Source organism: Monodelphis domestica, chromosome 8, assembly GCF_027887165.1.
Source record: "Monodelphis domestica isolate mMonDom1 chromosome 8, mMonDom1.pri, whole genome shotgun sequence".
Lineage (NCBI taxonomy): Eukaryota > Metazoa > Chordata > Mammalia > Didelphimorphia > Didelphidae > Monodelphis > Monodelphis domestica.
This window is the reverse complement of record NC_077234.1, coordinates 238,616,620-238,633,328: the sequence shown is the minus strand read 5'-3', so window position 1 is coordinate 238,633,328 and position 16,709 is coordinate 238,616,620.

The following is a 16,709-nucleotide window of genomic DNA, read 5'->3' as shown; positions in this document are numbered from 1 at the left end:
GTATTTGTATTAAGATATTTTTGATCATTACCCCCAATTTCATTTTATAGCTGGCAAATATTTTATCTAGCTTGCCTTTAAAATCAATACTAATTAAAGTAAGTATTTATATGTAACAATGGTAAATGTATATAGGGCTTTGTAGTTATGACACTATATATATAATACATGTATAATATGTGTATATATACTATAACATGTACAATATATACAATGTGTATTGTGCCATTTTTTGTTCCATTGTTTCAGCCTTGACTGACTGGCTCTTTGTAACTCCATTTGAGGTTTTCTTGGCAAAAAACACTGGCGTGGTTTGCCATTTCTTTCTCTAGCTTATTTTATAGGTAAAGAAACTGAGGTAAATAGGATTAAGTGACTTTCCCAGAATCACACAACTAGTAAGTATCTAAGGCTAGATTTAAACTCAGAAAGAGGAATTGTCCTGACTCCAGGCTCCTTACGCTAACCACTGCACCACCTAGCTATGTATGTCTATATTTCTCTCTCTCTCTCTCTCTCTCTCTCTCTCTCTCTCTCTCTCTCTCTCTCTCTCTCTCTCTCTCTCTCTCTCTCTGTCTCTCTCTCTCTCTCTTTCTCTTTCTCTCTCTCTCTCTCTCTCTCTCTCTCTCTCTCTCTCTCTCTCTCTCTCTCTCTCCTCTCTCTTTCTCTTTCTCTCTCTCTACTTATCCATCCTATCTATCCTATCTATCTGGCCTATTCTATATATATACATACATAAACACATATGTACATATTTATGTGCATATGTGTATATTGTATATAATATGTGTGTGTATAAAGCTTATCTTTCTAAGTTCAGATTTGGCCTCAGATACTTATTAGCTGTGTGACCCTGGGTAAGTCATTTAACCATATTTGCTTCAGTTTCTTCATCTGTAAAATAAGCTGGAGAAGTAAATGGCAAACTATTCAAATATCTTTGCCAAGAAAACCCCAAATGGGGTCGCACAGAGTCAGACAAAATCGAAAAGGACTAAACAGCAACAGTACACACAAACATATACAATACCTAAACACATGATATTTTTAAATGCTAAAGAGTGTGTGGTGTGTGTGTGTGTGTGTGTGTGTGTGTGTGTGTGTGTGTGTGTGTAAAATCATTTGAAACTCACTATAGCTCTGTTGGCTAGAGAGTAAAAAATAATTACATTTTCCAGAGAAGGAAAACTGAGTTCGTTTTGTCACACAGGTAGCAAATGGGGGTGGCGACTCATTCAGGACTCCAAACTCCAAGTCGTATGTTCTTTCTTCTAGACCATATATCCCTCCTAAGTGAATGAAGGGCTTGAATTAGATGACTTCAAAGGTCTCCTTCTATTTGATATCCTTCACTTCTTCAAGTCCAACTTCCTCCTCCCTCTCCTCCACCCCTATATTCAGTTTGGATGGATTTCTTGGTCACTTTTATTGCTCTGGAGGTAAAGCAGGTGGAAATTCACTTGCCTTTTAGTCAATGATCAATTAACCACTTGACTCAGTCCCCCTCCCAGGCTGAATCCAATGTGTATTTATAGAGCTGTTGAGAAGCCCTTAGCTCCAGGGGGGTGTTTTTGAGATTTCTCATTTGTTTGTTTTCATATAATATCCAAGATTCAGAAAAGAAATGGGGAAGGAGAGCTCATTTTCACAAAACTGTAGCTATTTCAGGCAATTATTTCATCCTAATGAGGGGTTGCTGAGCCCACAGCTTGAAGACAGTGGCATGAGAGTGAACAGTTTGTGGTCATACAACAGCATAGCCATTGAAATAAACATAAATAAGGATGCCTATTCAGTTCAATTCAATAAACATTTATTAAGCATCTGCTATGTGCTAAGCACTGTGCTAAGTGCTGGGGATTTAATCCCTGCCCTGATGGAGCTTACAATCCAATAGAGGAGACAGCGTGCAAACAAATACATTCAAAGCAAGCTATATACAAGAAAAATAGGAAACAATTAAAAAGAGAAAACCCTGAAATTAGGAGGTATTAGGGAAGGTTTCCTGAAGGAGTTAGATTTTAGTTGGGACTACAACAAAATGTCTCAGAAAATGGCAACCCCTGCAGAAGTACATCTCCAAGCAGAGAAGACATGGAGGTCATGAAGTGTAACAGATCCAGTGGCAGAGATGCTGAACATAAAGTTAATGGACTTTAAAAATACTGTGACAACTTTATTTGAATATAATGAGTTTCCAAGGCAGGTAGGTGGCCGAATAGGTAGAGAGCCAAACCTGAAGAAGGGAGATCCAGGGTTCAAATCTACACTCAGATACTTCCTAGCTGTGAGGCCCTGGGCAAGTCACTTCACCTCAATTGCCTAGCCCTTACCATTGTTCTACCTTGGTACTGATACCTAGTATCAATTCTAAGACAAAAGGTAAGGCTTTATGTGTGTGTGTGTGTGTGTGTGTGTGTGTGTGTAAAATTAGTTTCCTTTGAATCCTATGCATTTTATTTAGAATCACTGGGCACAGAATCAGGAAGACCTATGTTCAGATCTGACCCAAGACACTTAGTAGCTGTGAGACCCTGGATGTGTTTCCTCATCAGTAAAATGCAGATAATAGCATCAATCTCCCAGAGTTGCTGCAAGGATCAAATGGAGTAATATTTGTAAAGTAGTTAGCACTGGGGCTGGTACATAACAGGTAATTAATAAATGCTTGTTCCTTTCTACTTCTCTCTTTTGTTTTATGCCTTAAGAACATTATTTGGAGAAGAGATCTGTGGGCTTCACCAGATTTTCAAAAGGGTCCATGACACAAAGAAGTTTCAAAGGCCCTCTTCTGTGGCAATAATGCACCCCTTCCAAATCCAGAGAGAAAGTAAAGTCGAGTAAATCACAGGAATAGTTACAAGTATCTCAGTTTTTAGTGTCATGAAGCTAAGATCTCTGGGTTAACATTTGTCTCCCTTTTAAATTCACTTATTGAGAGGGTATGTAGGCAGTCTGTGGAATGGCAGGTCCATGCTGACGTGGAAAACTGTCAATACTTCTCCATTTGGACTTTCACCTGCATCTGAAGTCATTGATGGCAAGACTGTTTTGTTTGGTATATGTGAGGCATCCTTGAGGACACACTGGGTATTTTCCAGTGGAACAGTGAAGTCATATTCTCCTCTCTTTTTAAAGAGGCAATGTCAAGGCCAAAGAAATAAGTGATTCTTACTTAAAGTTCTCATATCAACTCTCTCAAACATCCCTTGCTGCAAGAAATTTTTTAAAATCAGGAGCTGAACAATTAGATTCATTTTTACGGATGTAAACCCCAAATGGTGGGATAATAATTCATTTTAAAATGATAATAAATCATATTTATATAGCATTTATATAGCACTTTAAGCTTCTTTTAAAATTAAATTTTAATTAACTTATTAATTTATTTCAATTAATTTATTTTTCTCCCTCCCACCTCTACTCAGCCAATTAAAAAGAAAAAGAAAATCAAAGTCTTTATAACAAATGTGCATAGTCAGACAAATTCTGTCGTTGGCTATATCCAAAATAAATTTCTGCCACATTCTTTACATTAAGTCTATCACTTGTCAGCAGGTGGGTAGCACACTTTATCATTGGTCTCCTACAATCATGGATGTTCATTGTATCCATCAAAGTTCCTGTAACATTCAGGGTTTTTTTTACAGTGTTTGTTATTGTATAAGTTGTTCTCCTTATTTCGTTTTTCATACCTCTTCAAAACTTTATACCATTCATTTATTCCATTGATATTAGAATATGTTGTTCTAGTCTTGCCCACTTCTTTCCGCCTCAGTTCATACATGCCTTTCCATATCTCCAAGAAATCCCTTTTTCCTCCTTTTCCATTATATTCATATTCCACAATCCATTAAGTCATATTGCAATTGCTCTGCATCCCCTTGTTTCTAGAAATCCACACCATCTACAACAATATGAAGAAATCTCCCAAATTATTAATAATCAGAAAAATTCAACTAAAGCAGTTTTGAAGTTTTATTTCATACTCATCAGACTGGCAAATATGACCAAAAAAGGGAGTGACAAATGTTGAAATGGGAAATCAGGCACATCAACGTGCCGTTGGTGGAGCAAAGAATGAGTACAAGCATCCTGGAAAGTAAATTTGGAATTATGCCCTAAAAGGAATTAAATAGTGCATGTCCTTTGATCCAGTTGTATCCCATTTAGGCTCACACCCCAAAAGATCAAAGAAAGAAGAAACAGTACCATGTAAACAAAAATAGCTACAGTAACTTTTTTTAAAAATATTTTATTTTCCCAATTACATGTAACAACAATCTTCCACATACATTTTCTGAAGTTACAAGATCTAAATTGTCTCCCTCCCTCCCTTTCCTCTCCACTCCTGGAGATGGTAAGCAATTTGATCTGGGTTACGTAGATATCATCAGTAGTTCTATTTATAGTGGCAAAAATCTAGCTACTAGCTAAAGAATGCTTTCAAGGTGCTGTCCAATGAGCTAAAGAACAGCCCTTAAAAGTGATGGAAGGAAGAACAGAAGTTTCACTAGAAACCCCGAAAACTGAAGGCCATTGGTGGTCATCCAAAGCTTCTTTTCTCATAAACCTCTGTGTAGGTATTAAAATTATTATTTCTATTTAACAAAGAAGAAAACTGAGGCTCAAGGAATTTAAGTCTGAGGTTACAGAACTATTGAGTATCAGAACCAAGAATCAAATGATTGATCCCTGGTCCCATGGAATCATGGATATTCATTATGTTGATCAGAGTTCCTCAAAGTTTTAAAGTGGTTTTGCTTTGGTTTGCTTTGGTTTGGGGAGTTTTTTGTACAATGTCGTCACTGCATAAGTTGTACTTCTGGTTCTACTTATTTCATTTTGAGTCTTTTCTGCCTCCCACTTCAACCTTCTTTCCATTATATCATTCTGTCTTTCAGTTTTCTCAGAAGGGAACCAGGCTACCCTGCTCTGACAGCAATCACCATTGAGCCTTACAGCTTCTGGGGAAACTGAGAAATGTTGAAACAGTTGAAACACAGAATGGAGTCCATTCCAACGTAATAAAATTAATCCTTTAATAATCAAGAAAGCTGTGTATCCAAGAACCAAGTCAGTTTCAAATGGCAAGCAATGTAGCTATATAAACCAAATTAACAGGAATGGAAATGTAGGAAATCTCATTTTACAATATCACCCCCCAAAAAGCACAGATTTTTTAAAACCCTTACTTTCCATCTTGAATTCAATATGTGTATTGGGTCCAAGGCAGAAGAGTGGCAAGGGCTGGGGGTTAAGTGCCTTGCCCAGGGTCACACAGCTAGGAAGTGTCTGAGGCCAGATTGTATAATAATTAAAGTAGTGTTTGTCAATAAACTGTTACAGATAAAAGAGTGGTTGGCTTAAATTGTGACCACAGAAATATGGTTTCAAGACAGTGTCTTGAGTTAAATCAAATATAAAGTGGTCACCAGGGAAAAATTCCCAAATATTAAATATACCCAAGTAAGCTAGGTTTTATAGAGATTTTAATTAATACAAATTAAGGAATTAATGAAAGAGAGAGAGTAAGAGGAAACAATGAGAAAAGGGCTAGGCCAGCCTAGGCCAGCCTAGGCCAGCCTAGGCCCAAGCCCTAAGAGAGAGATCAGTCAGTCTTTTATCAACTCACCACAAGATTTGTCTAGGCAAGATTCTAGTGTTCAGAGAGACACCAGCAGATGACTCAGTGGATTGAGAGTCAGGCCTATAGGTGAGAGGTTCTGTATTCAAATCTGACCTCAGACACTTCCCAACTGTGTGACCCCCACTGCCTAGCCCTTACCACTCTTTTGCCTTGGAACCAATATACAGTATTAATTCTAAGATGGAAGGTAAAGGTTTAAAAAAAGAAAAAGAGGGAACTGTTAAATCAGTGCTAACTAAGTCCAAAGAGGCCAGGTTCAAAGACATCTGACTAGTCCAGAGTTGCCATTAAAGACTTAATTACATTACCTCTTGGTCCTGGTAGCTGATCATTTGCCAAAAGATGGGTCTATGAGCCACTCTAGAGTTCACTCTGGCAGTGTAAGTCAGAGGCAGAACTTGACTCTGTCTTTCTGGTTCTAAAGCCACTAAATCTTCTTTTCCACTCTTCATTTCTCTTTAAATGCATCCAAGTTTCCCAGAGGACCTTGGGCTTCCACAAACTTTGAGCAAGAGTTCTAGAAAGTCCCAGCAATAATTTTAAAACATTTCAGTTTCCATAAAAATAAAAAAAAAACCTGCTCATTAGCAAGCTGTGATTATTGGACTTTTGGCTGCTATAAAAATAAGTCCATTCAAATTCCTGAGAACTGAACCAGTCCTAACATGCTCCAATCAGAGAACTAAAGGCCAGGTCTGTGATGTAGACAATTTAGGTGAGCTCTGTATGAATCCGATGCATTTCTATAACGGACTAGGAGAGGTCCACGAACACAGTCGAGATTTCATAGCAGAATGCATCCTGACATTTGAAGTCCAGAACGTGTTCCAATTGATGTAAAAGGCATTCACCATTATTGAGTCTCCCCTCCTTCTCTTGGACACCCCAACTCTCTTCAGAAGTATCCCTATGATTTTGGAACTTCCTTAGACACCACCATGAATCTTTTCTCACAAGAGGCTCTTCATCACCCCCTCAAAAAGCTTCTGGAAGGTTACAGACATTCGTACTGGGGCTGAGCTAGGAATAGGGAGATGGTATTTCCCTCGGAGGAGAGAGGACCTACTAGAAAGTAGAAAAAAAAAACATTTTTGAGCAATGTTTTTAAATGTATAAAATATATAGAATTATAAATAAAACCAATTGTACTGAAATACTTATCAAAATTTAAGAAAAAAAGCAAGTCAGAGGTAGCCAGGTGGCTCAAGTGGATAAAGAGCCAGACCCAGAGATCAGGAGTCCTGAGTTCATATCTAGCCTCAGACACTTCCTAGCTGTGTGTCCCTGTACAAGTCACTTAACCCCACTGCCTAGCCCTTACCACTCTTCTGCCTTGGAACCAATACATAATATCAATTCAAGATGGGATTTTATAAATAAATAAACAGACAGACAGACAGATAGAGAGAGAGAGAGAGATGGATAGATAGATAGATAGATAGATAGAGAGAGAGAGAGAGATAGAGAGATAGATAGATAGATAGATAGATAGACAGACAGACAGACAGACAGACAGACAGACAGACAGATAGAGAGAGAGAGAGAGAGAGAGAGAGAGAGAGAGAGAGAGAGAGAGAGAGAGAGAGATAAACAAATAAATAAGAACATAAACTTTATATTAAGAAGCTCTGGACTAGATGGCTTTGAACAGTCCTTTTCAGCTTTCCATCTAGAATGCTCTGATCTCTCTGATTCCATTCCCTTATCTACAGAATGAGAAGAGGGGGTCATCAAATGAAGAAAAGCAGAAGGAGATTCCAGGAGAGAGAGGGGATTATTTCCAGAACTGAAATTTTCTATAATCTGCAGTTCTCACCTAATACAAAGCCCTATAGAAAGTATGTGCCCAGAAGTTGTTTCAAATTGTACTCCCAGTCACATTCCCTCTTAAGATCAAGAGGATCTACCTAGGCTTCTTGTTGTCCTGTAGGCTTACTGCACTCATACCTGCACACGCATGGAACTTAGCCGCCTCCAGGATGGGGCAGCAAAGGCATTTAAGGGCTTGGGTTTCTCCAGTGACTCAGAGCTATGCCCCACTTAAAAAAATCTCTTTGCAGCTCCTCTCTCCAAACTAATTTTGCCAGTGCTCCATCTCCTTCTTTGTCAAGACAGGAGGTTTTTATGATGTTTCTCAGAGAGCTAAGGAATAAATAATAAAGAAACAAATCCTTTAGGAATATCCCCAGAAAAACAAATGTCTTGTTAGGAACTCCTAAAATCGAAGTTCATTGATGAACATCTAAGATTCTTCTTTTTTCCTTACAAGAAGCATCCATACATGATGTCCTGTTGGTGGAGTTGTGAAGTAAACAAACCATTCTGAACAGTAATTTGAAACTATTCACAAAGGGTTTTAAAACTGCATATTTTTTTAATTCAAAATCCCACTACTAGGACTGTATTTCCAAAGAGATTTAAAAAAGTGGAGGGGGGACTTATTTATACAAAAATAGTTATAATAGCTCTTTTTATGGTAGCAAAGAATTGGAAATTGAGGGGGTGGCCATAAGTTAGGAGATAACTGAACAAATTGTAGTACGTGATTCTAATGGAAAACTATTGTGCCCTAAGAAATGATTTTAGGATGAGTTCAGAAAAACCTGGGAAGACCTATATGAACTGATGCAAAGTGAAGTGAGCAGAACCAGGAGAACAGTGTATACTTATGATGAACAGTTGTGAATGATTTAGCTATTGTTAGTAATACAGTGATCCAAGACAATCCCAAAGACTCATGATGAAAAATGCCATCCACACCCAGAGAAAGATTTCTGGACTCTGAATACAGAGAAAACATGCTGCATTTCACTTTCTCTCTTCATTTTTTGTGCAAGTTCTCTTCCACAAAAATGACTAATAGGGGAAAATGTTTTATATTATTATACATATAAAAATCTATATCAGATTGCTTGCTATCTCAGGGAAGGATGAAGGGGAGAAATGAAAAGAGGGCAGAATTTGGCTCAAATTTTTAGAAATAAGTTTAAAAATTGTTTTATGTGTAATTGATTAAAATATGTATATATATATATGTGTGTGCATATATATATGTATATATATATATATATGGAATTAGAAACACCTATTCATAAAATCTGTATCTAGCCAAAAGAGGACAGGGATGTATCTTTATTCCTAGGCCATCACTGCCCCCATTTACATTATAGCAAAAGGGGAAATTCCAGGACATTATAAACTTTGCTCTTAAAAAAAAGAATGCTTTCTTGTATCTCTACAGCCTAAACCTTTGCCTCATTATACAAACTCCTTGATTGTATTCTGTAGAGACAGCTAGGTATTACAGTGGTCACTCATTGAAGAAGTAGAAGCATAAACGGTAGTTATTCTTTCTCTTTGGGGTAGTGGATTAGAAGAACAGAAAGGAATGAAAGGACAGGAACTTTCTTCTTATCAATCTGTTGCTTTGTTTATAAGTCAAGTAATGGAGTCTCTGGTTCAAAGTATATGGACATTTTGGTAATTTGATTTGTGTAATTCCAATTTGCTTTCCAAAATGGATGTAGCATTTCACTGTAGCTCCACCAATTATGTATTAATATATCTTTTGTTTCATAACTTCTCCAACACTGACTATCATCATTGTCATTTGTTTAGGTCATTTTTGCCAAGTTTTAAGGAGTAAAGTGAAACCTAAGGTTGTTTTGATGTGCACTTCTCTTATTATTAGTCATTTGGAGCACTTTTTCATGTGGTTGTGAATACTTTGGAGTTCTTCTTTGGAGAATTGTTCATTCATATCCTCTGACCACTTATTGGGAAATGGTTATTAGATAGATAGATAGATTATATATATATATATATATACATATATATATATATATATATATATACACACACTTAATACCTATGTGACCCTGGCTAAATCATTTGATTTGGTCTGCCTGTTTCCTCATCTGTAAAATGAGCTGGAGAAGAAAATGGCAAATCACTTTAGTATCTTTGCCAAAAAAACAAAACCAAAAAACAAATGGGGTCATCAAGAGTCAAACACGATTGAAATGTCTGAACAACTTTATGTGTGTCTATGTTTTCTGTTTTAGATAGCAAACCCTAGAAATTTGATACAAAGATTTTTTCCCCATTTGGCCACCCCTCTTATCCTAGGGACAATATTTTGGTCTATGCAGAAGCTTTTCAGTTTCAAGTAACCAAAATTACCTTCTTGTAATTGCCTCTGTTTCTTGTTTAGATAAGAATACTTCTCCTTCCCATAGCTGTGAGAAGTATATGATATTCTCTTCTAAATTTAAAACACAGGAATCGCTTCCATCCTTTCCTTCCACATCTTGACTTTCCCTATTATGATTTCTATATGTGAAGGGTCAGCATAAGAAATTAAATAGGAATTTGGGGGGAGTTTTTGGGATTGGAGACCCCTACACGAAGGCCAGCAGACAACACAGAAAGAGTTTAGAAACCCAGAAATGCACTAAATATATGTATAGTATTAAACAATATCACATATTTTATCTTTTAATATCACATATATGCACCATTTATGTTTTAAAGTTAAAATAAGCAAAATGTTAAACTTTGCCAAAAGAACATGAAAGTCAGCAAATGACATACAAAGGCTAAAATGTAGGGATATCTTTAAATCATAAATGCATTAAAGGTACCATAAACATCCCATAAAAGAAAAAGGAAAAAATTCTGACTTCTTTTCTGGTATGAAGAGAGAGCCAAAAAATTCTATGTGGATTTTCCAGATTGTGGGGACACTGGGCCCCTAACCCCTGAGATGTGGAAGGGATATCTATGGTATGATCTTTAATATTAAGGTATGCATCCATTTAGAATGTATTGTAAAATATGGTCAAAGGCATGGATCTAAGCCTAATTTCTACTGTATTGCTTTCTAATTTTCCCAGCAATTTTATCAAGTAAAGAGCTCCCTACCCAAGAAGTTTATGTTTTTTATTTTATCAGACACTAAATTATTAAGTTCTATTGTGTCTAATTCTCTCTTATCTAGTGTGTATCATCAACCTCTCTCTATTCTTTAATCAATACCGGATATTTTTATGCCTGCTGCTTTATAATATAGTTTGAGGACTGGAAGTACTATTCTGCCTTTATCCCTACTTTTTTTTTATCATTTCCTTTGACATTCTAGACATTTTGACATCTTGTTTTTCTAAATGAATTTTGTTGAGAATGTGTGTGTTTTTTAATCAATAAGGAAAACTTGGAGTTTGAGATTATATCATTGCTTAGTTATGGTTAGTGCTAAATCATAACTGTAGTTGAAGTAGTTGAAGCATGAGACATAGGTCATTAGAATAGAGAATAATGACAGGCCATGTTGGCCAAGGGAATATCAATATCAATATATATGTATATGTGTGTGTGTGTGTGTGTGTATTCATCTTCAACCATAAGAGCACTGGTTGAGGTAAAGAGAACTCTTAAAACTGATAGAGAATAAGACAGGCATAGTGGCACATGCTCTGATTCTAGGAGAGGCTGATGTTAATGGATTATATGAGTTTGAAAGTTCTGAGGTGGCAAACCAACCCAGGCTGGAAATAGAGCTGGGTAAAGTTTCTCTGACAATTAGCAGTTGGGTTGGGTTCATGAGAACTTCCAGCCTAGGTAAGATAATGAGACCCAGTCTCAAAAAAAAGGGGGGGAAGGGGCAAGGGAGAATGAGCCTCTAAGCTGGTAGTTAACAGCATCTGCATGGTTGATATAGATGGACAGCACAAACTTCATAGGAGGTAAAGTTGCACAATTATGGTAGCAAAGGAAGATTTTGAAAGTGATGATAGGAATCTGGCAGTAGATTGATTCCTTCTCTTTATGCAAGGTGTCAGAGAGCATAAAATAAGGTTCAAATGGTAGTGATGAGGCATATAGTGTTTTCTGGAGAATCAAATTTCCATGTTTGCTAAAAGATGGAAAGAATATGAGAAAAAGAAATTAGCTAGGCAAAGGAGGATGGATATAGTTCAATGATGGCAAATCTTTTAGAGATCATGTGCCTAAACTACAACCCTCATGCCACATGGGAGCCACATGTCTTACCCCAGACAGGGGAGAGAGGAAGAGCTCCCATGAGTTGCTGGGCAGAGCGGTGAATGATGTGAGGAAAGTCCTCAGGTGCACAAGGAGAGGGGGAGGAGAACAGTCCCCTCTGCCATGCTCTGGAACATGTGCCATAAGTTCACAAACATGGATATAATTTCTTGAGGGTTAGGGTCAAAATGTACTGGAATGATAATATGGAGGAAAGCAACAGAGGAAAAGAAATTTTGTCTCAACAGCTCAATCACAAGGGGAGTGGAAGGTGAAATATGTCAACCAAATATGGAGGATCAATTGGTTGCCTCTAATCCTCCAGGGTCTGGAAAGGGAAAAGTGGTGGTTCCCATAGCTTGTCACTTCAAGCACTAGGGGTATATGTATAAGCTATGAGCATAGGAAGCAGGGAGTCCTGACTAAATATCTTGCTTTAAGGTTTACTGAACAAGACTGAAATAATTAGCATCAGCTGATCCCAAGATGGCACTATCTGACATACTCTGAATATTAAGGAAATGTTTGTTTCCCAACCCTGGAGTTTTTGCAAGTACAAGACAGCACACAGGTCAAAATCCAAGATGGATGTGAGGACTCTCCTGTGTGGGTCCTCTTCTGAATCAGGGGTCAAAAAAGAAGAGGAGGAAGTGAAGCCACAACAGAGAAGAGGGACACAGAGAACAGGAGGAATCAAGGAACTGATGGTCCTAGTAAATGATTGTTGCTCATCTTTTGTTTTCAAAGAGAACAAATGACATTAGCAGTCCTATCTTGTGTGAATTGGATTTAAGTAAGACAGAGTTGCACAAAGTCATCAGCCTCATTCTCTCTTCCAGACTCATCAAAGTCCAGTGACAAGACAAAAATCAGGACAACTGGTGATGGCCTGGGGTTTGGTGGATGATCTTGGCATCTTTCATGTCTGACCAAACTCTAAACACTCCACAATGACTGTTTCAGCTGCCTTTGTGGTCACTGGAACAAATTGTTGTTGTCAGTCCATTCTGCCAGAGGACGTCTTCCACTCTAACTCACCAACATGCTTGAGGTGTTGGTTAGCCCATCTACTGAGATGGTTTTCCTGGGGAATGGCCATTGAACATGCTACAGCTTCTTGTTGCCACAAAGTTGGGTGAAAGGTAAACACCAAAAGTGAATAATAACCCTAGAAAGGGCTCAGCAAACTCTCATTCCAGAGGTACTAGTCCTTTAGGGACATCCCATATGCCCCAGAAAGGTGATAAAAAGATTGAAAGCAAGTATATGAGGGGCAGCTAAGTGACTCAGGGAATAGAAAACGAGAACTGGAGATGGGAGGTTTGGGGTTTAAAACTGGCCTCATATACTTCCTAGTTGTGTGACCTTGGGTAAGTCACTCAACTCCCATTATACCCCTTACTGCTGTTCTACCTTAGAACTAATATATAGTATTGATTCTAAGATGGAAGATAAGAGTTTAAAGGAAAAAAAAGAAGAAGTGAGGATGTGAGAAAGGCACAAGAGATAGGAAGATGTGTCCAAAGAAAACATTTCAGTGTTCACTGCCTGGGGATAGTTTCATAAGATAGTATCTGACTCCCCTGACAGATAGATGAATTGGAATGGAGTTCCAGGAACAGTGATGTCAGTGCTTCATTTAAGGCATCTGATGCTTTTTCTAGAAAACACCATTTTCCCCCTGTCTTGCTCTTGAGTGTTCTACACATATGCAAAATATGACAGGGGTATTTCAGAGGGGTGCACTTACTCTGTTAGAGATCCTGCAGTCATAGCTTGCCTCTGATTATTCTTGCCTGCCTAGACAAATTACTTAACCTAGCTGAGTCTCAGTTTCCTTGGCTGTAAAATGAGAGGATGTGAAGTTTATTCTAGATTCAGATCTATTACTTTACGTCCAAATTCACTTCAATCCATTCATCAGAGAAAAAGAAATTCGTGTATTTGGATTTCAATATCTAACTCATTAAAGGAAACAGAACCTATATAAATCAATCCTGGCAAAATTATAAAAATATTTGGTGTAATATGGAGACCAGCCCAAGAACTATAAAATTTATAGGGAAAAAAGCTATGCTATTATGTTTTACATCTTCTCTCCCTTTCTTTTTCCCTATCTTGGTCTATTATGTTTAGCATAATTCCCTTGGGGCCTGAGTTTTGACCTTTCTTTTGCCCACCACATCAGAGAATATATGGCATGATCAATAAAACAAATTCTGTCAGGTACTTATTCTAAAAAAAACTAATTTACCATCCCCAATAGTGTATTTCCTCTTTAGTGCTAGCAGAAAAAAGTTAGGAGAAAAGCAATGCTCTATCTTATGCAGTCATGTAATCACAAAATATAAGTCCCAGAGGAAATTTTTCAAGATCTAAACCAACTCCCTCATTTTATGGATGAGGGAACTAAAGCCTAGAAAAATGCTGAATTAAGATGTAACAAAGGGTATGGAAGCAATAAGTAGTTTATATGCCTACGATCCAACAGTTCTCCAACAAGGTAGTGAAAACAATAGTTGCCTTGGGAAATAAGAGAGTTCTAGTCTCAGATCTGTCTCTACCTACATATAACATCTGAGGCAAATTATTTCAGGTTTCTCTACTTCAGTTTGCTTATTTTTAAAAAGCAGAAGAGTTGGACCAGATTAACTGTATGGTAACCTCTAGCTTTAAAATTATAATTCTTGATTTAAATGATCACCCAGCTCCAAGCTGTCAACTCAAGGCCTGGTAACTTTAATTTAGTAGTATATGGAATTGGGGCAACCAGGTAGCACAGTGCATAGAGTGCCAGGCTTGGTGTTGAGAGGACCTGGTTTAAATATGGCCTCAGATTTGCATGAAAGATTCTTCAGATTAAATATAAGCCACCGGAGGTTTTCTGGGTAAACATGACGGCAGTCTAGACACAAGACTCTTCTCCTTAGCACCCACTGATACAGACTACCTCAAAAGACCAAAAAAACCAAATTCATGAGAATGAAGACATTCTACAGTAAGGTGCAGCATTGAAGATTTGGCATTTCCACACTATAAGGGGTGAAAAACCTCCCACCAAAACCACAAGGTGATCAACCCTCTCCCACCCCACCTATGGAACAAGAATCAGAGCCAGCACACACCAGAATCAATGAGCGAGGGGGCACCTATAGAGTGATTAAAGGGCACTTCTATTCCTTGATAGCTAACTAAGACCACCAAAGACCTACCCATGAGAGCAGCTAAACCTAAAACCCCAGCAGACTGAAGAGCGCAAACCATGGGTGCTCTCGGGAAAATAGCACAGAGAAGGGCAGCAAACAGCAGAAGCTGTGGAGATTTGAGAGCTTGCCTCAGGCAAAATCCTTGACACAGAGAACCTGCCCATCTCACTCAGATTTCTAACTAAAAAGGAAAAGAAAAACCCCCACAGTGGTGGAAAATTGTGCCTAGGAGCAATAACCTCCCTCTAAGAAAAACAGGAAGAAGAGGTTGACCCCGGAAAATTTTTATGGAGGAAAAACCCAGACTTCAGAGGAAATACTGGAGGAAATTCAAATAAACCCAAAACCTTCCCCCCCAAAATGGAAATTGTCCACAAGCTCTTGAAGAATGTAAATTGGAGCTTATCCAAAAGATGGAACCTTCTGGCAAGAAAAGTGGGAAATAATTCAAAGAGAAAATAACAGTTTAAAGGACAAGAACTCCCTATTGGAGAAAAAGCTGGAAGCCACGAAAAGCAGGATAGACCAAACAGAAAAGGAAAATCAAAAGATTATAGTGGAAAATCAGCCTTTAAAGACCAGAATTAGGCAACTGGAAGGCAATGATCTCGTAAAACAGCAAGAATTAAGAAAGCAAAGTAAAAAGAAAAAAAAACTGACAAAATAGAAGAAAACATAAAATATCTCATTGACAAGGTGACAGATCAGGAAAACAGAGGAAGGAGAGACAAGTTGAGAATCTTTGGTCTACCTGAAAAGCCAGAAATAAACAGAAATATTGACATCATACTACAAGAAATCATCCAAGAAAACTGCCCTGATGTTCTTGAACAAGAGGGAAAAATAGACGTTGAAAGAGTTCATAGAACACCCTCTACCCTAAATCCCCAAAAGACAACTCTCAGGAATGTAATTGCCAAATTTAAGAGCTTTCAAGCTAAGGAGAAAATGCTACAAGAAGCCAAAAAGAGACAATTCAGATACCAAGGAGCACCAATCAGGATCACATAAAACCTGGCAGTTTCCACATTAAAGGACCTCAAGGCATGTAACATGATACAGAAAGGCAAGAGAATTGGGTCTTCAACCAAGGATCACCTGTCCATCAAAACTGACTATATACTTCCAGGGGGAAGTATGGGCATTCAACAAAATAGAAGATTTCCTAGTATTTGTAAAGAAAAGACCAGAATTAAGTGGAAAGTCTGCTATCAAAACACAAAGATCAAGAGAAACATGAAAAGGCAAATAAAAGAGGGAAAAGTGGGAAAATGTTTTTTATTCAGAATTTCTTCTTTAAGGGCTACAATTAGATCAAATTACATATTTTAACATCTGGGGAAATGCTATTTGTAACTCTCAAAAATTATATTCACTCTTATAGTAGAATAGAAGTATAGTAGAGTATAAGTAGAATAGAAGAATCATTCACAGGAAGAGACTGGGGTAATAAGTGCTATAAAATGATATACAAAAAGGGAAAAAGTAAGGGGGCAATTGAGGATGGCACCAAGAGATACTTGAAGAAAAAAAATAAAAAGGATAATCTTTATCACACAAAGATACACATGGGAAGGGGAAGAAAACTCTTATAAGAAGGAGAGGAAGAGAGTGCTAATAGGTAATACTTAAATGTTACTCTCAGTGAAATCATTTCTAAGAGGGAAGAGCATCTAGATCCATTGGGGTCTTGAATTCAACCTTATCCTACAGGGTAAGGGAGAAGAGGAAACTAAGGGGGGGGGTAGCAGGGAGGAAATACAAAAAGGGAGGGAAAGAGAGGGGGAGGGAACTTAATAGACCATAAATAA